This window comes from Adiantum capillus-veneris, chromosome 10, assembly GCF_014529385.1.
Source record: "Adiantum capillus-veneris isolate H3 chromosome 10, ASM1452938v2, whole genome shotgun sequence".
NCBI lineage: Eukaryota > Viridiplantae > Streptophyta > Polypodiopsida > Polypodiales > Pteridaceae > Adiantum > Adiantum capillus-veneris.
The window spans coordinates 146498835-146513190 of NC_140940.1; the positions used below are offsets into that span (position 1 = coordinate 146498835).

The 14356-nt window shown below is 43.2% G+C and overlaps 1 pseudogene; it reads left to right on the forward strand.

Annotated features, from left to right (window-relative positions):
- Window positions 1–2374: 2374 nt before the first annotated feature.
- LOC147449809 (uncharacterized) lies at window positions 2375–13505 on the forward strand (annotated as a pseudogene).
- The last annotated feature ends 851 nt before the right edge of the window (window positions 13506–14356 follow it).

Consider the following 14356-nt stretch of genomic DNA (forward strand, 5'->3'; position numbering starts at 1 on the left):
TTAAAATGTTTGGTGGGGGTACTGCCTCTAAACTTAGAATGCTTACCTCGACGAGGGTGACAACTATACTTATGCACATGATTACACCCGAGATTGTGGTTGGTAAATCATACTGCATGGGAATTTGAGCCCATTTATTACCGGTTGTCCTTGTGAGCGCAACCCACATGCCTTTTTCGAGTGACCGTTTAGAGTCAGACGCGATCACCGTTGCAGTCACCATCTCCATCTCCAAGTAGAACAAATAGATCGCCGTTGCCTTTGCCTTTTTTGCGCTCTTCCCCTTGGCCACCTCTCGTGATCCTGTGTTGAGCGACCTCCATTGGTTTGTGTCCTTTGTTGCCACGTTGCCATTGCCATTGCCACCTTTTGGTTCTTGCTCTCAGTGGCCTGCGACATCACCATCCAACTCGGTGCCATTAGATATTGCAGAGACATGTTCTTTCTCCCTCTCTCTCTCTCCCCTTCCTACGTGCTGTTAATTGTGTGCACACCGAAGCCACTGTGTTACGGGGTTAGAGCAAAATGGGAACAACACTCCAAGGGCCAAAGAGTGGTCGTTAGGATAAGATTAGAAGTCTCACACCACATGGTTGGAATAATTACTCCTTATGTGACCGTACTTGAGTTTGGGCATAGGGAGTGAGTAGGCCTATATATCTATCACTAATAACATTCAATGCTATGTTCTATTCACATGTTCCAAATGCTTGGGTCAGAACCAAGCAAATAGGGCCCTTCGGAGATTCTTGGGGCCCCTATCTCCTGGTTCTGACTCAAGTGACATCACCTATTATGACATTAGTGCACAGGACAGCACCAAGAAACTTGAGGGATACTCGCGGCTCAATATTCGCTTGGTTATGACACCAAATACATGCCAAATTTTGAATAGTAGTTTTGGCTTGCTTTTTCTTTCAGTCATGGGGGACCGCATCCTGGAGACAGACCTTGTGGCTACAGCGGAAATTCAACTTGGGTCAGAACCAAGCGAATACGGCCCTTCGGAGATTCTTGGGGCCCCTATTTGCCTGGTTCTAACTCAAGTGATGTCACCTATTATAACATTAGTGCACGGGACAGAACCAAGTGACTTGAGGGATACTAGAGGCTCAATATTTGCTTGGTTATGACACCAAATACAAGCCAAATTTTGAATAGTAGTTTTGGCTTGCTTTTTCTTTCAGCCATGGGGGACCGCATCCTAGAGACAGACATTGTGGCTCAACTTGGGTCAGAACCAAGCGAATAGGGCCCTTTGGAGATTCTTGGGGCCCCTATTCGCCTGGTTCTGACTCAAGTGATGTCACCTATTATGACATTAGCGCACGGGACAGAACCAAGCGAATAGAGACCTTGAGGGATACTCGAGGCTCAATATTTGCTTGGTTATGACATCAAATACATGCCAAATTTTGAATAGTAGTTTTGGCTTGCTTTTTCTTTTAGTCATGGGGGACCGCATCCTAGAGACAGACGTTGTGGGTACAGCAAAATTCTACTTGGGTCAAAACCAAGTGATTAGGGACCTTCGGAGATTCTTGGGGCCCCTATTTGCTTGGTTCTGACTCAAGTGACGTCACCTATTATGACATTAGCGCACGGGATAGAACCAAGCAAATAGAGACCTTGGGTACTCGAGGCTCAATATTCGCTTGGTTATGACACCAAATACAGACCAATTTTAAACAGTAGTTTTGGCTTGCTTTTTCTTTCAATCACGGGGATCATAGTCCTGGAGACAGACATTGTGGGCAAGGATACATGTGAAGAAAAACTATTCACGTTCTTATACAACGCCCGTGCTCATCACCGTGCACCAGAACTATCAGGAATGTTTAATGCAGATTTTTCTATACAAAGGATTATAGATTGCTCATTTGAGTACCTAAAAACCCATTTGCAACAGTATGAGGCAGTCATTTGTGACAATTCCATGACAGTTGATGGCATGAGATATGTGCACCCAACCGACCTTGACCCTGACAAGAGTACTTCAAGGAGACTGAATTGTTGTCTAGAAAAGTGTCCCTCCAATGCACTGCTTGTACAAGACAAGTGTATGAATCACTTCAAAAAGTGTCGCTTAGTGGTATTCTACCATGGGTTTGTCTGTTACTTACACTTGCAGAGGGATGGTGATTCAGAGACTTCCCAGTCACCAACTTTCGGTAGTTGTCCATTGGCGCCGGAGGATAAGGTAGAGGATGTGGAGGTGCAGTTTGACCCAGAAGAAGAGCGGGTAGAGGTATTAAAGGAAACATTTGATGCGGGCTTAACTCTTGCTTCTCTTGCAGATGCAGCAATAGGGTGCAAGCAAGAAAGTCCAAATAAGGAAGTGACTTTGCCTCTGAATTGCGCTCCCAACTTTGCTATGGCGGGCAACACCCACTACGTTCTTCTCACAGATATCATGCATGAGCTGAATATACGGGAGGACTATTGCCTAGTTGCAATTGCGAATTTTTGTGAGGCAGACATGGGATTTGTGGATGATGATGGAGTAGACCAACATCTTATTCCTAACACAGCTGTCCGCGACTCACAGTTTACTTCAGGGTGGCAACTGATCAAAGATACATTCAATGAAGCGAAGTCCGCAGAGGCCAATTTGCCAACAGATGAGCAGTTTCAATCGACAACAAAACAACTCGGCTTGGAAAACATGGGTAGGCCCATGGCACCCAGAGCTCAGGTAATGAATAGTCAGTCTATTCACTTGTGAGGAAGGTCGATGCTGGAAATGGACGAGAATTAGATGGTAATTTTTGTCTGCATTCAGATGGTATTGGAAATGGCCCACTGATAAAATATCATGATCAATTTTTTTGTTGACAGGTGCTAGTGTATGACGATAGTTTCCTTAGAAGAGCGGGAGGCTCACGGCAAGGGCTTGTCAGTGGAGTCCAAGGCAAGGATGCGGCATTCTCTCACTACATCGGGTTTTTCAACCACAAAAAGGCTTGTAGAAACAATTCAAGTATTTGGCGATTGTATTCATCTCACTTACAGCCCATAAATTCATTACTATTTTTTTGTAGATCATAATATACCACAAGGAATACTCCGAGGACAATGCAAAGTTCCCATTGTTTGCAATGAAAGTTATTACAAGATTGTGTGGTGGGCACCTCCTCCCACTAAACACAGAAAGACTAATTCTGATTGAGAAACAGTTTTCTCTACGCGTCTTTGGCATTGGGTATGGGTGCCAAGCACTCAGAGCCCCCTATTTCATGTCCTACACAACTCAGGCTCTGGTTGCAGCGGTTGAAGAACCGGAGAGCTTAGATCCATACAACAAGCATTTTTTTTTGAGGGAAAGAAGACGCCTGATGCCCGTGGGGATGCTGCCATCAACAGAGGAACGAGCTCGTCTACAGAGCTTGCACATCGAAGAGGTACAAAGTGAGGAAGAAGGAGGTGCATCCAAGGGGATAAAAACAACGGGCTCAGGTCCATCTTCTCTCGCTCCTAACTCGTGATTGTTGCCACCTCGCATGGTGCTCCCCAGCATTTGAATTTCCCCAAGCCATCTATTTCTTCTCTTTGCGGATGTGTTGTAAAGACCGTGTAATTTCTGAACTCTTAAGAAGCTCCTTCTGCCTTGCTCTATGAATTAGTCATCTATAAGTCCATTGGTGTAACTCTAATAGGCTATTGGCCTTATTCTTTCGTCCCCCATGTCTCGTGTGCTTAAAATAACCTCTTTTTGCCATGTAGTGGGTTTTTTCCATGCCTTGTGTGGACCATATTGATAGTGAGCCGTATGTCTTGGCAAAATATAAACCATGGTTGAACAGTATGTGCTGCATTGAAATAAAACATAATGGTCATTAGAGTACAATTTATAAAAAAAATTTGTATACGTAGAATGCTAACCCACCATGTAATGTGTGATATGTTGTCCACCCCACCCTGTAAGGTAAGCTTTCTTCCAATCCAGCAAGGCTTCTTGAAATGATGTGAGCTTACTTTGGTCCCAAGAATGCTGCTCAACGTAGACTTGGAAAATTTTATCTAGTGATTTCCACATGTTCACCTTGTGATTCTGGATTGCCCCACCACCAGCATTGTCTTTAACCACTTTATGTAACTGTTTCTATTTGTTGAACAGGTTTCTCCTTTCTTGTCTATCTGAATCTTTGAGGCTAAACCCAAGAAACCTTCTTGTCTTCACGCTGCCTATCGATGCTGTCCTAGGTACCTTGTAACGACTTTGAGACATCTTAGGACCCTCTTCGATTTTGACATTGCCTCCATGCAAACCAATGTCTGAGAGCACTCCCTCTAATGCAAACCAATGTCTGAGAGCACTCCCTCTAATGCTTTGATCACTCTTTTCGACTCACTCTCTGGCTTTAATGTCCATGCAAAACATATGTACAAATGAACCACCTTTTCAATTATTCGACAGAGTGCATGAAGTGTACAGACGTGAACTCTACTCAGAGGAATATCAAGCACTGGTCTGAAAGTTTTATCTTAAAGATGTTTGTTGGGAGCTCTATTCCATTGCACACTCTTAAGAGATTGTGCATCAGCCATGCAATATAAGCATGACTTTTCCACAGCTTCTCCATCTGTTATGTTGTACATACACTTAAGAGTCTTTAAGTCACCTGCCATGTGCCATTCCACTGTATAGTCACCAAATCCTTCCACTGAAAGAACGACTCCGTTTCTTTGTTCCACTAATGATAGAAGGAATTTGGGTTTGACTAAAAACCCAATCGAGGATTTCAAAATTTTCCTTATCAAACTACAGTGAAAAACGAAAACACAAAATCAACAACCAAATGATCAATATTTTTGTTATTATAGAGTGAACGAAGTATACCTGAAATGATTCTAGAGTTAAAATGTTGTTTTCGGATTGTACGCTGAAGTATTGTGGATCCTCTTTCGTTATTGATGGATCCAGAGCTCTGTTCATGAGGGTTATTGTGACTCTCTCCAGATTCTTGTTCTTCAGGACCTCGCACTCGTCGAGCTTCAAAACAAACTTGAGAACCCCACCGCACTCCTCTTGACTGATGTCAAAGAAGTGAACTACACACCTTTGCAATGCTTCAAGATCAACAAAGAGGTTGTTGTGCTTGTTAAACTGTACCTCTCTACCGCCCTTGCCTAAGAACGTTGCTTCAATATGGAATGGTGACCCAAGTTTCTCAAACACCTCATCGTTTGCGTGTTGGCGAGTAGCCTTTACATGTGATGGCTTTGGCAGCAATGATCTTCTCTGTAGTTTATTTTGAGACTTTTTAGCTAATGCTTTGAAGAGTGCCCTCTATCCCATCTGCGAGATGCCACTCTCATCAAGTATTGCTTGCACTTCCATTGGTTCCAACTGATTCTCGTTCATGAAGGAGGTAAGGAGCCTCCCTTTCAACTTACAAAATTTTTTCTGAGTTACCATCTCTTCAACTACTTCTTTTGGAACTGGACGGCTGTAATGCACTCCAGCATTGAAGCCTGCACCGTTCGAGTTTGGATGCAATAAAGACTGCCAAAAAAGCACCATGCGTTATGATCATGTATAGGAAAGTGTATCCATTTCTTAGTGAAGCACATTGAAGATACAAAAGAAAAAACAAACTTCGAGTTACCTTAAAGCTCGTATTCGTTTTTCCAGGCCACCACTACCAATCTTCATGTTCTCAATGTTGCACAGATCTCGTTTTCTTTTTCAACTACCAAGCACGGTGTCTTTCTCTCGCAAACTTGTGATCTTCTTCTCAAGGCCTTGGATTGTCTCTTTGTTTGATGAAATCTTTTGAGAGCATGCTTCATTAAGTTTCTTCAGCCGATTGTTCTCCATCGCCAGGAAATTTCTTTGCCTTTCCGCATTCAATCCTCTCATTTCCAAATGTTCGGTGTATCCCAATAGCCCATCCTTGCAATCGCCTGTGAAATGTAAGAGGTTAGTGAGATTAGCAAAGGGAGGTGGTGCATTTCTCGTAGGATCCTTTGGATAAATAGACCCATCGGTCCACAAATCCAAATGATGCTCCTTGTTTGTCCTTCTAAGTTCTTTCTCCCGTTGAGATAAGAAAGACTCCCTCCTACGTTTCTACAACGGTGCGTACTCTTGCAATACATCAACATGAAGATGATGTGTGCTCTTTCTTTGGGTAAGTGTTAAAGATGAAGGGGCTAAGGATTGCAAGTTCAAATTGGTGTTTTCATCAAAAAAAGAAGCGTTCTCCATTCCTAGAGTTGATAGAGAAAAAGACAGACACTCGAAACTCATGAAATATCGCAGGTATTTGGAGGGAAGACCATATTCTCAAGTTTAAAGTTGATAGAGTTTGAGTGACTTATGTTTTTGGAGGGAACGCTTGTAAGTTGGCATTTCAAATCATTAGTCATACGGTTAGTTGGATTCCTGACACGAGAACGAAGGATAAGAATGATAAAGATGGCGGCTACCTACCAAAGAATGTCATTTTGACATTTTGTTGGGGCAAAAAAGTATCACTTAAAATGCACAATCTAAAATTTTTATTTTCTCTCTCTAAGCCGATGTGGCACTTCTTACAGGGCCCAAAAGTGAGTCCAACTTTCTCCTAATGTGTATGTTTGCAGGTTTAGGTTTAGGGTTTTGACCCTAATTGATCCCTAATACACCCAGGAGCTTTGGGGAAGTGATGGGATCACTGTAAAGGTGATCTGGTGCATTTTCAAGGCAGAAAACAAAGAATTCAGCGTGCTACAGATTCTCGCCAGGTATGTGCCGCAAAAGTCACCTTTTGCATGGGGTTTTTGTCTATGAAGCCTCCTACTGCAATTATGTTGCCAAAATCGGGCTAGAGTAGGCCATTTTCAGCCCGAGAAAAGCGAGACAGTTTGTAGGAACTTGCTAGTTTTATCTCGAGTTCATAAGAATAAATAAATATCGAAAGGGGCATCTTTGAGGCCTACAGGGTGTCGTTGTCGACTTGGTATCACTTTGGCTGTCAAGCCGTGGTTTGTGTGAAGTGTTAATTCCAATCACACAGGTTTATTCGTGAAGTTTTTCTCCATGTCGTAAAGTCAAGTAAAGATTCGAGTGAAAGCTAAAGTCTACCACCCTACGGGGCGGTTTCATTGCTTGAGAGTCAATAGCTTTGTCTGCCTTGTGTGGATTTTCTCTTTTGGTATTTTTGCTTCCTCAACTTGAGTTGATCTTCTTTGCTTGAAGACGGAGAAGAGGAAGAAGCAGGTCTAGTGTCATCTTCGAAGTGAACATGTCAGAGATGTTGCTTGTTAGATTCCTTCTCTGTACGTTAGGCAGTAGGCGCTCATAGATAAGCAAGTTGCAAAGGAGCACCTCAGCAGCCGGCGTTGCAAATTGTCAAGGCCTTTCTGAGACTGGACCCATAGACCTAGTTCTTTCTCCGCCGAGGAGGAGTCCTTCAAGCATGTTATGGTACCCACCTTGAATGCTAATGGACTTAGAGACAAAAGGAGTGAACTTGGGTTGTTGATGGGTCCCGAAAAATGGAGCATTGTCGAGGGTGCAAGAGGCCTGAATGTTCCAAGGCTGTTGGCCTCTTCTAAAGACTCCTTGGACACGTAGTCTTCATCTCCGTAGGGTATGCAAAACCAGGAGAACCTAGAATAGCGTCTGTAGTCGCGCAAGAGCTCAGGGCCTTTGAGCTAAATTTCTCTTTCCAAATCAAATTTTTATTAAAAAAAATTCCAAAGGTTCAAGGGCATGGATTCATGGAAATGTATACATTCCGTAGTGCCACTTGGTGAAGCTAGGATAGTCACTTTGGAGGTCCTTGCCCAAACGTTGGGGATCATCATGAACAAGAACCTTCCGGTGATTGTGGCAACTCCATGAGCACTACCTCCTCAGAGACGGTTTTATAATGATGCATGGCAGACTTTGTGTCACTAGGCCATTGGGACATAAGGTCATGGTAGAAATTCATGTCCCACCATATGCAGGACATCGTGGAACTTATGCGATAGTTCAAGCAGTAGAGACATTCTTCTATTGGCGTACTTTGAGGAGAGATGTGGATGCCTTTGTGTGAGCATGCATGATTTGCCAAAACGTCAAGTGTGACATGCATAAGGCACCAAGGTTATTACAGCCAGTGCCGATTCCGAATAAGCCATGGGAAAGCATTGCTATCGATTTTATCTTTGATCTTCCAAGAATGCTGACAGGGAATGATAGTATATAGACCATTATTTGCAGGTTTAGCAATCATACCCATTTTATTCTTATAAGGAAGAAGATAAAATATGACCAAATGGCACGTTTGTTCGTGTACAATGTGTTTAAGTACCATGGTCTGCCACAATCGATTGTCAGTGATCGTGATCCTTGCGTGACAAGTTTGTTTTGGCTAGGATTGTTTGAGAACATGGGCACTATGCTCAAGTTCTCGTCTTCATTTCATCCACAAACTGATGGACAGTCAAAAGAGGATAATTCTACTATCTTGGATCTGCTGAAATGTTATGTGTTAGATAATAAGGGCAAGTGGGAACAATATTTGCCTATGCTTGAGTATGCGTACAACAATATGGTCCATTCGCCACACGCAAGCACCTTTTGAGATTGTTGAAGGTGGCAAAAAGGTTCCTCCCATTTTTCATACAAAGGGCAAGATTTTTGAGGCAAATTGATATGCTGAGAACATGGATGAATGTATAAGAAAATCAAAGTACCCTTGGAGAAGACTCAAGGGTAGCAGAAAAGGGCTTCTGATCATCATTGTCATGAATTACTGTTTTCACTTGGTGATTGGGTACTTTTACGGTTTGAAAATGCAAGGTTGAAGAAGATGAAGGGCAAGGAAGGGCTATTTTCGAAGCTCAACATGCATTACTATGGGCCTTTTCAAGTACTTGAGATCCGCGATGTTGCTTATAGGCTGAAATTGCATGACACTTGGAAGATTCATAATGTGTTTCACGTGAGTCTTCTAAGACCCTTTGTGGGCGATGTGCTAGAAGATATGCCACAACAAGATCATCCAGAAGTCGATGAGCTTGATCGGATCTTGGTACCTGAGCAGATTTTGGCACATAAAGAAAGAAAAGTTAAGGGACAGGTTGCAAAACGTTATTTGGTGAAGTTCAAGAACTATCCACCTATGGATGCAAAGTGGATGGAAGAGCATGAACTAGCAGAGTCACCAAATGTATTGCAGCTTTACCTTGAGGCCTTTGGGTTACAACCTACGTATTCCCCAACCAAACGTGTTCAAAGAAGGGGTAATGATGGAGCTAGCACATCAATGTACATATGGATTCAGTGCAATAGAAGTGTGTATTGCTCTTCCAGTGTTAAAGGTATTATGCTCACTTCTATTATAGATGGAAATGAAAAAGTATGAAGGTCTCATCAAGTCATTTGTATCCATCTGTTTTGACCTTTCTTGCAGGTACATGTGATGATAAAAGCATGCTAACAACACAAGATCATCAATGGCATGTGTATATGGCATGCAAACGAGGACGTTTGCGATTTAAAGAGGGGGGTATGTCACAAGGACATGGCAACTACTAATTGCTATCACGAGGACATGGCAATTGCTAACCTTAGTTGTTGGTTTCTTTCCAATGATTTTTAGTTAATTTCTGAGACCCTCTTTTTGAAATTGCAAATGGTCGGACATTGTATGGCCAGTGTGAAATGGACAACGGCCGAGAGTTTTCACCCGCACTTGGAAGGGGCAAGTCGCCACGAGATGGTCGGGCCAGTCAGCACTAGAATCCAAGCAGTAAAAGGGTGTTGAGGCTTAGTTCAGAGTCATTTACGCCCCCTCAGTACACTTATGAGTTGGTGGGTACTAGGAAATTAACTCAAAAGAGGCATAGTGGACACTTGGTGGTACCTGAGACTTCAAAAAGTCAAACCAAGCCACCTCAGGCTGGAATTGGCACAAAAATCCATTTGGGGCTTCCTTTCTCACTCACTGTGACTTATAGTGTGTGTGAGAGTAGTTGGTGCCCCTCTTGAGGGCTTTTCATTTGTATGTACAGTTGTGTGGGTTCATGCATGGTTGTCGAGGCAAGAACCTCTTGCACAGGTACTAGATTAGCTAGTTGCTAATCCCTCGTAGGTACAAGTGAATTCGGAGAGATTTGACACAAGAAATCTCATCCGATTCAAAGGGTAAGTAGCCCTATAGCTACGGGAGCTTGAGGACTTGCTATCGATGCGACTGGCTCGTGAAACAAAGCCCAAAACAAGGAAATATGGCCTGCTATGTATTTTTGTAGGTTTAGGGTTTTGGCCCTAAACGGTCCCTAATATCGAGCTACTACCCCCAGGAGGTCCGGGGACGCGAGGGGATCGTTGTGCAAGTGATCTGCCGCATTTACAAAGCAGAAAACAGAGAATTCAGTGTGCTGCAAATTCTCGCGAGGTTTTGCAAAGTGGTCACCTTTTGCGTGGGGATACTGTCTGTGAAGCTTCCTAGTTCAGTTATGCTGCCAAAATTAGGCCCGTAACAGGTCATTTTCAACCCGGATTATGTGGGGCAGCTCATAGGAAATCACATATTTAATTCCCTCTTTAAATACAATAAAGAAATACCAAAAGGGGTGCTAGTCTTTGCCAACAAGTGTCGGTGTCTGCTTGGTAGCGCTCTAGCTTCCAAGCCATGTGTGTTTGAAGTTTCAATTTTTGTTACATGTTTTTATTTGCAAAGTTTCTCTGTGTCCTAAAGTCTAAAGTAAAGTTTTGGGTGAAAGCCAAAGTCTATCGCCCTACGAGCCAATCCCCCCCCCCCCCCCCCCAAACGCAGCCCAAGCATCCACCAATGTTTCCATCGTTGGCACCTTCATCATCGTCCGCACCCTCAACATCAACAATTCATCATCGTTCGTACCCTCAGCATCAACATCGTCAGCACCTTCATCATCGTCAGCACCCTCAACATCAACAATTCAGCACCAATGATTTTAGCCTCAACATTAGATGAGCCCTAGCGTTTTGCATCAGATTGAGCCTCAACATCAGATCAGCCCTAGCGTTTTGCATCAAATTTAGCCCCAGTGTTTTGGCAGCAGTTTAACCAGTGTTTTTGCATTAGAACCAGCCCTAGCGTTTTTACACCAGATTAGCCAGCGTTTTTGCATTAGATTCAACCCCAGCGTTTTTTCACCAGATCAGTGTTTTCAACCTATAGCATCAGATCAGCCCTACCATTTTGCAAAACTTCAGCTTCGTCAACATCAAATCGATTCTAGCATTTTTGCATGAAGCATCAGCATGAAGTATTCAGCAGCAACATTCAACATTTAGCCATTGTATCAACATTTTTGCAAGTAATTAAAGCAAGTACTTGCTTTTGCGATAGAGAGGGGGGCCTTTGGAGGGCGGTTTGGGACCCCATCTGGTGCTAGTCTCCTTTCTCTCTCTCTCTCTCTCTCTCTCTCTCTTTCACTCACAGAGCCTCACTCAAGTATCATTCTCTCTTCTCTCTCTACTCTTTGCACATCTCTCATTCAGTAAAAGAAGCCTGAGTACGCAGCACTAAGCACTCATCCTAAGCATTCACCATCAATCACTTCCACTTTACATTATAGTGCGGCTCTCCAAGATTTGATTTGAAAACATGTATCTAGTATTGCAAAGGCTCTATAGGCTGAGGGGTCCTTTGCTGCAGATAGTTATGGACCTGAAGTGAAGGTTAATGCATTATGTGTAGACATTGGGGAGGATGCTTGATGAGAGTTTTTGGATAGAGGTGGCGTAATATTTACAGATAAATGAAAATGATTTTTGTGCACACAAAATGAATTTTTCAATGCACCATTTGGAAAATTATCTGTGTCCCGATAGTATGATAAGCAGAATAGAAGCCGTACACACTGGAGAATAGTTTAAGAACAAGCACCTGAATAAGATGGCGTCCCTAGTTCGCTCCAAAAAAAAAGTTATAATTTAATATTTTTTGTGATGGCCACTCATGTAGTGGCCAGACGGACGTAATGGAAACACGACAAGACGGGAGTCGGCAGACAGTAGTCGAAAGAGGTATGAGATCAGTCGGGTTAGTAATGGCCCAGATTGGCCAGGAAACTGAGATCTAATGCCCGTTATTAAATGTTAACATTAAAAACCTTATAGACTAAGTGCCCGGTCAATTTGAAAATGGCCAAACTTTAAAAAAAGTCAACAAGGTCGTCTACAGTAGACGAAGGCACTGCCTCTAAGTGGTTAGAAATATTATTGAACTGATAATTACTCGTCGGTATTCAAAAGAACTAAAAGAATATCCCAAACGCTACTTGGATCTTCCTTTGATGTTGTGGATAGATATATCTAAGGATTATGATTCATAGGAAAGACGATGTATATAGTGCTCAAGAGATTTGACCATCCGCTAAATTTTTATGGGCACCCTTGCCCTCTCAATTTGGGGCTATACCATAGTATTTTTTGTATAGTCTCACATTTTTACCTAAAACATGGAAACTAGAAAACGGCTAAAAATCAACCTTGGTGATAATGACAAATTTGGGTTGCAAAGTCATTTACATAGTATGGTAACAAGTTGCCAAAACATTTGTTGAAAGAATGCAGGGCCCACTATGCAAAAGGAGTTGGATGACGGTGTGAAGTGAATGGTTTTGAACCATTACTTTCCCCCACCCTTGAGCTATCAAGAGACATAGCCAAAGGCTGGGTTCTGACGACCCGGTGAAAGGCGCATTCAAAGGTGCGTACTTACACGTGTCGCAAGGAAATTGGGAAAAAAGGAGGTTGCACTCTTTCGAAACCACACAAAATTGGACGACCCCCCCAAACACTAAAGGCCTCAGTATCCATATGGGTCTCTAGGGTTTTTGATCACTCTGTGAAGACATTGTGGCTTGGTTGGGTTGCCTGAGCTCTGAGGCCTTCTCTCCTCTTGCTGGCTTGGGCAGCATTTTACGAGACCCGAAAGTGTTACCTCGGGTATAAAGTAGCCGATCAAATGTGGTTTTTGGCATGGGTCGGCCCCCCGTCACACGGTCAGTCTCTTTGTCCTCATTTCCTAAGGATTATTTTCTTATTGATGTTGGAACGGCTAATGAGTCAGATGACCTGAAGGACATGAAGAATCTTGGCTTCGAGACATATTTTGAGAAGCACAGGATGAGTGATGAGGATGAGTTAAGTTTGGGGGTTTCATCCAAGGGGGATGACTAATTCTGTAATGGAGGAGCTAGATTTTGGTATTGGCTCTGCAAGGAATGACTACACATACAAGACCAAGCCTGCAAACCAAATAGAAAAATCATATGGTGCAGCAGATGCTTTTGGAGCAATTGGTTCCTCTCCCCTCGCTAGAACACCTGAGAGAAGCAGCCCGGGTTCGTATCCGTTGACGCCCTAGTGCGTCTCGAATGCTTCCATTGTCTACAAAGGGTGGCAAAGACCCTTCTAGAAGGCACGCAGAGGGCCAGTCTGCTCTGCTGAAGTTCCAAATTGGTCCAAGATGAGCTATTCTAGTTTGCAGTGCCACATGGCAGTCATCGCAATTCCTAGAGTTACGTTGCAATAAAGGCCAGCATTTATCTCAGGATTTAAATTGCCATAGAGACAGTCATAAAACACCATTTTCTTGGTGTTGTCTCTAGTAAAAAACCAGACCCATACCACATAGCACCACTAGAGTGCAATCTTGAAAACAATCTTTAAGCTTAAGCACGAAGAATTTACTCAGTTAATATACTCGCTCCAAAAATTTAGTGGATCCGCTCTCATCTCTTGGTAGTCAGGATGCATATCATAGAGAATGGCCACCTGATCAAAAAGTTGAGATATTATTGCAAATTTTTCCCAACAAAATCCCTCACAACATAAATCCTCTTGGACCAATTGCATCACAGAGCATGCATAATCTTCAATGCTCACTGGCCAAAGGCAAGAACCCTTGCAAAGTTAACACCTCATGCAAAGACGTGTCTCTGGGAAGTCTACAGAGACAAGGAGCTCACCGGCAACAACAAGCCTGATTAAGTAACTACTACGTGAGGGCCATACCCAGACTCAACCCTACTCACCTCCCGCAGTCCTCCAGACCGTTCCAGGGAATGACGTAGATCTATCTGCAGGTATCCCTCCCACTTGGGACCGACACTCAGACAGGGCTCCGGTCTATCTCGAATGCCAACCCAAGGGGGTACATCCCTTCATTCAATGATTCTATCCGCTTCTCATGATCAATCTATCGTTAACAGCTTTCCGCACCCAAAATTGTGGTCCTTAGTCTTGATTCTCTTCATCTTTAACTTGAGAATCTGCTCTTGCTTTCTTGTTCTCCCTTGGTTCATGGCGATAACCCCTTTTTCCTGACAAGCAGGCACGGCAGTTATCACTTTCCTCTAAGAAGAGGCATCTTGCAATCCTACC